Raw genomic sequence first — 10,639 nt, 5'->3', positions numbered from 1 at the left:
GAACCAGAAACTGAACAACTGACCACAGTCTGACCGAGACAACCCGAATCTGACCAACTGACCAAAGTCTTACCTAGAAAACAGAAACTGACGAACTGACCACATTCTGAACTAGGAACCAGAAACTGTCCAACTGACCACAGTCTGACCTATAAACCAGAAAAAGACTAACTAACCACAATCTGACCGAGAAACCATAAACTGACCAAATGTCCACAGTCTGACCCAGAAATCTGGAACTGACCAACTGACCACAGTCTGACCGAGACAACATGAAACTGACAAACTGACCACAGTCTGACGTAGAAAGCAGCAAATGACCAACTAACCACAATCTGACCTAGAAACCCGAAACTGACCAAATGTCCACTGTCTGACCCAGAAACCTGGAACTGACCAACTACCACAGACTGAACGAGAAACCAGTAAAGGACCAACTCATCACAGTCTGACCTAGAAACCAGAAACAGACCAACTGACCACATTCTGACCTAGAAACCAGAAACTGACCATCTGACCTCAGTCTGACCTAATAACAGAAACTGTCCAACTGACCAGAGTCTGTCGTAGAAACCAGCAACTGACCAACTGACCACAATCAGACCAAGAAACTCGAAACTGACCAACTGACCACAGTCTGACCTGGAAACCAGAAACTGACCAACTGACCACAGTCTGATGTAGAAACCAGCAACTGACCAACTGACCAAAATCTGACCGAGAAACACGAAACTGACCAACTGACCACAGTCTGACCAAGAAACCCGAAACTGACCAACTGACCACAGTCTGAACTAGAAACCAGAAACTGACCAACTGACCACAGTCCGACCTAGAAACCCGAAACTGACCAACTGACCACATTCTGACCTCGAAACCAGAAACTGACCATCTGAACTCAGTCTGACATAACAACAGAAACTGTCCAACTGACCACAGTCTGACGGAGAAACCAGCAACTGACTAACGGACCACATTCTGACCTAGAAACCAGAAACTGACCAACTGACCGAAGACTGACCTAATAACATAAACTGACCAACTGACCACAGTCTGACCGAGACACCATAAACTGGTCAATTGAACACTGTCTGACCGAGGCAGAATGAAACTGACCAACTGACCACAGACTTACCTAGAAACCAGACACTGACCAACTGACCACAGTCTGATCTAGAAACCAGAAACTGACCAACTGACCAAAGCCTAACCGAGAAACCAGAAACTGACCAACTGACCACAGTCTGAAATAGGATCCAGAAACTGACCAACTGACCACAGTCTGACATATAAACCAGAAAAAACTAACTACTCCACAATCTGACCGAGAAACCAGAAACTGACGGAACTGACCACAGTCTGATCAAGTAACCAGCAACTGACCAATTGACCACAGGATGACCTTGCAACCAAAATGTAACAAACTGAACACAGACTGATCTAGCAACCAGCAACTGACCAACTGTCCAGAGACTGACCTAGAACCAGCAATTGATCAAATGCCCACAGTCTGACCTCGAAACCAGAAACTGAGCAACTGAGCACAGTCTGACCGAGGATTCAGAAACATGCCAACTGAGCACAGTCTGACCTAACAACCAGCAACTTACCAACGGACAACAGTCTGACCGAGGCAACATGAAACTGACCAACTGACCACAGTCTGACCTAGAAACCAGAAACTGACCAACTGACCACAGTCTGATCTCGAATCCAGAAACTGTCCAACTGACCACAATCTGACCGAGACAATCCGAAGCTGACCAACTGACCACAGCCTGACCGAGAAACAAGAAACTGATCAACTAACCATAGTCTGATCTAGAAACCAGAAACTGACCAACTGACCACAGTCCGACCTAGAAACCAGAAACTGACCAACAGACCATAGTCTGACCGAGAAAACAGAAACTGGCCAACTGACCACAGTCTGACCTAGAAACCAGAAACTGAGCAACTGAACAAATTCTGACCGAGAAAACAGAAACTGACCAACTGACTAACTGACCAAGGTCTGACCTAGAAACCAGAAAATGATCAACTGACCACAGTATGACCGAAGCAACATGAAACTGACCAACTGAAATCAGTCTGATCTTGAAACCAGAAACTGACCAACTGACCACCGTCTGATCTAGCAACCAGAAACTGACCAACTGAACACAGTCTGACCTAGAAACCAGAAACTGTCCAACTGACCACAGTCTGACCGACAAAACAGAAACTGACCAACCGATCGCAGTCTGACCTAGAAACCAGAAACTGACCAACTGACCACAGTCTGATCTAGAAACCAGAAACTGACCAACTGAACACAGTCTGACCGTGGCAACATGAAACTGACCAACTGACCACAGTCGGACCTAGAAATCAGAAACTGACCAACTGACCTCAGTCTAATCTAGAATCCAGAAACTGTCCAACTGACCACAATCTGACTGAGACAATCTAAACTGACGAACTGACCACAGTCTGACCTAGAAACCAGAAACTGATCAACTGACCATAGTCTGATCTAGAATCCAGAAACTGTCCAACTGACCACAATCTGACTGAGACAATCTGAAACTGTCCAACTGACCACAGTCTGACCTAGCAACCAGAAACTGACCAACTGACCACAGTCAGATCTAGCAACAGAAAGTGACCAACTGAACACAGTCTGACCTAGAAACCAGAAACTGACCAACTGAACAAAGTCTGACCTAGAAACCAGAAAAAGACTCATGAACCACAATCTGACCGAGAAACCAGAAACTGACAAAATGTCCACAGTCTGACCCAGAAAACTGGAACGAACCAACTGACCACAGTCTGACCGAGACAACATGAAACTGACCAACAGACCACAGTCTGGCCTAGAAACCAGAAACTGAGCAACTGACCACAATCTGACCTCGAAACCAAAAACTGACCAAATGACCATATTCTGACCTCGCAACCACAAACTGTCACACAGGCCACATTCTTACCTAGCAATCAGTATCTGACCAACTGACCACAGTCTGACGTAGAAATCAGCAACTGACCAACTGACCACAATCTGACCTATAAAACCGAAACTGACCAACTGACCACAGTCTGACCTCGAAATCAGAAACTGTCCAACTGACCATATACTAAACTCGAAACCAGAAACTGACCAACTGACCACAGTCTGACCTAGAAACCAGAAATGGACCAACTGTCCGCAGTCTTACCTAGCAACCACAAACTGAACAACAGGCCACATTCTGTCCCAGCAAACAGTAACAGACCAACTGACCACAGTCTGACCTAAAAACCAAAAACTGTCCAACTGACCAGAGTCACAACTAGAAACCAGAAACTGACCAACTAACCACAGTATGACCGAGACAACATAAAACTGACCAACTGACCTCAGTCTGACCTAGCAACCACAAATTGACCAACAAGCCACATTCTGTCGCAGCAGCCAGTAACTGACCACAGTCTGACCTAGAAAGCAGGAACTGACCAACTGATCACAAACTGATCTAGAAACCAGAAACTGACCAACAAACCACAGTCTGAACTATAAACCAGAAACTGACTAACTAACCACAGTCTGAACGAGAAACCAGAAACGGAGCAACTGACCATAGTCTGAATTAGGAACCAGAAACTGAACAACTGACCACAGACTGACCTAGAAACCAGAAACTGACGAAGTGACCACAGTCTGACCTAGAAATCAGAAACTGACGAACCCACCAAAGTCTGACCTAGAAACCAGCAAATAACCAATTGACCAAAGTATTACCTAGCAACCAGTGACTGACCAACTGATCACAGTCTCACACAGAAACCAGGAACTGACCAACTGACCTCAGTCTGACCTATACAACCCAAAACTGACCAACTGACCAAAGTCTGAACTAGGAACCAGAAACTGACCAACTGACCACAGCCTGACATAGAATCCAGAAAAAACTAATTAACCACAATCTGACGGAGAAACCAAAAACTGACAAAATGTCCACATTCTGACCCAGAAACCTGGAACGAACCAACTGACCACAGTCTGACCGAGACAACATGAAGATGGCCAACTGACCACATACTAAACTCGAAACCAGAAACTGACCAACTGACCACAGTCTAACTTATAAACCAGAAATGGACCAACTGACCACAATCTGACCTAGGAACCAGAAACTGATCAACTGAACACAGGCTGACCGAGGCAACATGAAACTGACCAACTGACCACAGTCTGACCTAGAAACCAGAAACTGACCAACTGACCACAGTCTGATCTAGAAACCAGAAACTGACCAACTGACCACAGTCTGACCTAGAAACCAGAAACTGACCAACAAACCACAGTCTGAACTATAATCCAGAAACTGACCAACTAACTACAGTATGAACGAGAAACCAGAAACGGAGCAACTGACCACAGTCTGAATTAGGAACCAGAAACTGAACAACTGACCACAGACTGTCCTAGAAACCAGAAACTGACGAAGTGACCACAGTCTGACCTAGGAATCAGAAACTGACGAACTGACCACAGTCTGACCTAGAAACCAGAAATTGACCAACTGAGCACAGTCTGACCTAGAAACCAGCAACTAACCAACTGACCAAAGTATTAGCAAGCAACCAGTGACTGACCAATTGATCACAGTCTGACCAAGAAAACAGGAACTGACCAACTGACCACAGTCTGACCTAGACAACCCGAAACTGACCAACTGACCAAAGTCTGACCTAGAAAACAGAAACTGACCAACTGACCACAGTCTGACCTAGAAACCGAAACAGACCAACTGACCACAGTCTAAATGAGCAACCAGAAACTGACAAACTGATCACAGTCTGAACTAGGAACCAGAAACTGACCAACTGACGACAGTCTAACCGAGAAACCAGAAACTGACCAAATGACCACAGTATTACCTAGCAAGCATAAACTGTCAAACAGGCCACATACTGACCTATCAACCAGTATCTGACCAACAGACCACAGTCTGATGCAGAAGCCAGCAACTGACCAACTGACCACAATCTGACCTAGAAATCCGAAACTGACCAACTGACCATATTCTTAACTCGAAACCAGAAACTGACCAACTGTCCACAATCTGGCTGAGAAATTAGAAATGTACCAACTCACCTCAGTCTGAACTAGAAACCAGAAACTGACCAACTGACCACAGTCTGACCTCGCAACCACAAACTGACCAACAGGCCACATTCTGTCGCAGCAAACAGTAACTGACCACAGTCTGACCTAGAAACCAGATACTGACAAGCTGACCACAGTCTGACCGAGAAACCAGGAAGTGACCAACTACCCACAGTCAGAACGAACAACCAGAAACTGAACAACTGACCACAGTCTGAACTAGAAACCAGAAATTGACTAACTGAACACAGTCTGACCTAGACAACCCGAAACTGACCAACTGACCAAAGTCTTACCTAGAAAACAGAAACTGACGAACTGACCACATTCTGAGCTAGGAACCAGAAACTGTCTAACTGACCACAGTCTGACCTATAAACCAGAAAAAGACTAACTAACCACAATCTGACCGAGAAACCAGAAACTGACCAAATTTCCACAGTCTGACCCAGAAACCTGGAACTGACCAACTACCACAGACTGAACTAGAAACCAGCAAAGGACCAACTCTCCACAGTCTGACCTAGAAACCAGAAACAGACCAACTGACCACATTCTGACCTAGAAACCAGAAACAGACCATCTGACCTCAGTCTGACCTAATAACAGAAACTGTCCAACTGACCACAGTCTGACGTAGAAACCAGCAACTGACCAACTGACCACAATCTGACCTAGAAACTCGAAACTGACCAACTGACCACAGTCTGACCTCGAAACCAGAAACTGTCCAACTGACCACATACTAAACTCGAAACCAGAAACTGACCAACTGACCACAGTCTGACCGAGAAACCAGTTATTGACCAACTGACCACAGTCTGATCGAGAAACCAGAAACTGACCAACTGACCACAGTCTGCCCTAGAAACCAGAAACTGACCAACAAACCACAGTCTGAACTATAAACCAGAAACTGACCAACTAACTACAGTATAAACGAGAAACCAGAAACGGAGCAACTGACCACAGTCTGAATTAGGAACCAGAAACTGAACAACTGACCACAGACTGCCCTATAAACCAGAAACTGTCGAAGTGACCACAGTCTGACCTAGGAATCAGAAACTGACGAAATGACCACAGTCTGACCTAGAAACCAGAAATTGACCAACTGAGCACAGGATGACCTAGAAACCAGCAACTAACCAACTGACCAAAGTATTACCTAGCAACCAGTGACTGACCAACTCATCACAGTCTGACCCAGAAACCAGGAACTGACCAACTGACAACAGTCTGACCTAGACAACCCGAAACTGACCAACTGACCAAAGTCTGATCTAGAAAACAGAAATTGACCAACTGAACACAGTCTGACCTAGAAACCAGAAACTGACCAACAGACCATAGTCTGACCGAGAAACCGAAACAGACCAACTGACCACAGTCTAAATGAGCAACCAGAAACTGACAAGCTGATCACAGTCTGAACTAGGAACCAGAAACTGACCAACTGACCACAGTCTAACCGAGAAACCAGAATCTGACCAACTGACATCAATCTGACCTTGAAACCAAAAACTGACCAAATGACCACAGTATTACCTAGCAAGCATAAACTGTCAAACAGGCCACATTCTGACCTAGCAATCAGTATCTGACCAACTGACCACAGTCTGATGTAGAAGCCAGCAACTGACCAACTGACCACAATCTGACCTAGAAATCCGAAACTGACCAACTGACCATATTCTTAACTCGAAACCAGAAACTGACCAACTGTCCAAAATCTGGCTGAGAAAATAGAAATGGACCAACTGACCTCAGTCTGATCTAGAAACCAGAAACTGACCAACTGACCACAGTCTGACCTCGCAACCACAAACTGACCAACAGGCCACATTCTGTCGCAGCAAACAGTAACTGATTACAGTCTGACCAAGAAACCAGATACTGACAAGCTGACCACAGTCTGACCTAGAAACCAGGAAGTGACCAACTACCCACAGACAGAACGAACAACCAGAAACTGACCAACTGACCACAGACTGAATTAGGAACCAGAAACTGACCAACTGACAACAGTCTAACCGAGAAACCAGAAACTGACCAACTGACATCAATCTGACCTTGAAACCAAAAACTGACCAAATGACCACAGTATTACCTAGCAAGCATAAACTTTCAAACAGGCCACATTCTGACCTAGCAACCAGTATCTGACCAACTCACCACAGTCTGATGTAGATGCCAGCAAATGACCAACTGACCACAATCTGACCAAGAAATCCGAAACTGACCAACTGATCATATTCTTAACTCGAAACCAGTAACTGACCAACTGTCCACAATCTGGCTGAGAAAATAGAAATGGACCAACTGACCTCAGTCTGACCTAGAAACTAGAAACTGACTAACTGACCACAGTCTGACCTCGCAACCACAAACTGACCAACAGGCCAAATTCTGTCGCAGCAACCAGTAACTGACTACAGTCTGACCACAAACCAGATACTGACAAGCTGAGCACAGTCTGACCTAGAAACCAGAAATTGTCTAACTGAACACAGTCTGACCTAGACAACACGAAACTGACCAACTGACCAAAGTCTTACCTAGAAAACAGAAACTGACGAACTGACCACAGTCTGAACTAGGAACCAGAAACTGTCCAAATGACCACAGTCTGACCTACAAACCAGAAAAAGACGAACTAACCACAATCTGACCGAGAAACTAGAAACTGACCAAATGTCCACAGTCTGACCCAGAAACCTGGAACTGACCAACTGACCACAGTCTGACCGAGATAACATGAAACTGACAAACTGACAACAGTCTGACCTAGTAACCAGAAACTGAGCAACTGACCACAATCTGACCTCGAAACCAAAAACTGACCAAACTACCACATTCTGACCGAGCAAACACAAATTGTCAAACTTGCCACATTCTGACCTAGCAACCAGTATCTGACCAACTGACCACAGTCTGACCTAGAAACCAGGAAGTGACCAACTACCCACAGTCAGAACGAACAACCAGAAACTGAACAACTGACCACAGTCTGACCTAGACACCAGAAATTGACTAACTGAACACAGTCTGACCTAGACAACACGAAACTGACCAACTGACCAAAGTCTTACCTAGAAAACAGAAAATGACGAACTGACCACAGACTGAACTAGGAACCAGAAACTGTCCAAATGACCACAGTCTGACCTACAAACCAGAAAAAGACGAACTAACCACAATCTGACCGAGAAACTAGAAACTGACCAAATGTCCACAGTCTGACCCAGAAACCTGGAACTGACCAACTGACCACAGTCTGACCGAGATAACATGAAACTGACAAACTGACAACAGTCTGACCTAGTAACCAGAAACTGAGCAACTGACCACAATCTGACCTCGAAACCAAAAACTGACCAAACTACCACATTCTGACCGAGCAAACACAAATTGTCAAACTTGCCACATTCTGACCTAGCAACCAGTATCTGACCAACTGACCACAGTCTGACGTAGAAAGCAGCAACTGACCAACTAACCACAACCTGACCTAGAAACCCGAAACTGACCAACTGACCACAGTCTGACCTAGAAACCAGAAACAGGCCAACTGACCACATTCTGACCTAGAAACCAGAAACTGACCATCGGACCTCAGTCTGACCTAATAACAGAAACTGACCAACTGACCACAGTCTGACGTAGAAACCAGCAACTGACCAACTAACCACAATCTGACCTAGAAACTCGAAACTGACCAACTGACCACAGTCTGACCTCGAAACTAGAAACTGTCCAACTGACCACATACTAAACTCGAAACCAGAAACTGCCCAACTGACCACAGTCTGACCTATAAACCAGAAATGGACCAACTGACCACAATCTGACATAGAAACCAGAAACTGATCAACTGAACACAGGCTGACCGAGGCAACATGAAACTGACCAACTGACCACAGTCTGACCTAGAAACCAGAAACTGACCAACTGACAACAATCTGATCTAGAAACCAGAAACTGACCAACTGACCACAGTCTGACCTAAAACCAGATACTGACCAACAAACCACAGTCTGAACTATAAACCAGAAACTGACTAACTAACCACTGTATGAACGAGAAACCAGAAACGGAGCCACTGACCACAGTCTGAATTAGGAACCAGAAACTGAACAACTGACCACAGACTGACCTAGAAACCAGAAACTGACGAAGTGACCACAGTCTGACCTAGGAATCAGAAACTGACGAACTGACCACAGTCTGACCTAGAAACCAGGAATTGACCAACTGAGCACAGTCTGACCGAGAAACCAGCAACTAACCAACTGACGAAAGTATTAGCTAGCAACTAGTGACTGACCAACTGATCACAGTCTGACCAAGAAACCAGGAACTGACCAACTGACCACATTTTGACCTAGAAAACAGAAACTGACCAACTGACCACAGTCTGACCTAGAAACCGAAACAGACCAACTGACCACAGTCTAAATGAGCAACCAGAAACTGACAAACTGATCACAGTCTGAACTAGGAACCAGAAACTGTCCAACTGACCACATTGTTAACTCGAAACCAGAAACTGACCAACTACCACAGACTGAACTAGAAACCAGTAAAGGACCAACTGACCACAGTCTGACCGAGAAACCAGAAACAGACCAACTGACCACATTCTGATCTAGAAACCAGAAACTGACTATCTGACCTCAGTCCGACCTAATAACAGAAACTGTCCAACTGACCACAGTCTGACAAAGAAACCAGCAACTGACCAACTGACCACAATCTGACCTAGAAACTCGAAAATGACCAACTGACCACAGTCTGACCTCGAAACCAGAAACTGTCCAACTGACCACATACTAAACTCGAAACCAGAAACTGACCAACTGAGCACAGTCTGACCTGGAAACCAGAAATGGACCAACTAACCACAATCTGACCTAGGAACCAGAAAATGATCAACTGAACACAGGCTGACCGAGGCAACATGAAACTGACCAACTGATCACAGTCTGACCTAGAAAACAGAAACTGACCAACTGACCACAGTCTGATCTAGAAACCAGAAACTGACCAACTGACCACAGTCTGAACTAGAAACCAGAAACTGACCAACAAACCACAGTCTGAACTATAAACCAGATACTGACCAACTAACCATAGTATGAATGAGAAACCAGAAACGGAGCAACTGACCACAGTCTGAATTAGGAACCAGAAACTGAGCAGCTGACCACAGACTGATCTAGAAACCAGAAACTGACGAAGTGACCACAGTCTGACCTAGAAATCAGAAACTGACGAACTGACCACTGTCTGACTTAGAAACCAGAAATTGACCAACTGATCACAGTCTGACCCAGAAACCAGGAACTGACCAACTGACCACAGTCTGACCTAGACAACCCGAAACTGACCAACTGACCAAAGTCTTACCTAGAAAACAGAAACTGACGAACTGACCACAGCCTGACCTAGAAACCGAAACAGACCAACTGAGCACAGTCTGAATGAGCAACCAGAAACTGACAA

The sequence above is a fragment of the Pristiophorus japonicus genome, unplaced genomic scaffold (assembly GCF_044704955.1).
Source record: "Pristiophorus japonicus isolate sPriJap1 unplaced genomic scaffold, sPriJap1.hap1 HAP1_SCAFFOLD_60, whole genome shotgun sequence".
In the NCBI taxonomy this organism is placed as follows: domain Eukaryota; kingdom Metazoa; phylum Chordata; class Chondrichthyes; family Pristiophoridae; genus Pristiophorus; species Pristiophorus japonicus.
Note: the sequence above shows the minus strand (reverse complement) of the source record.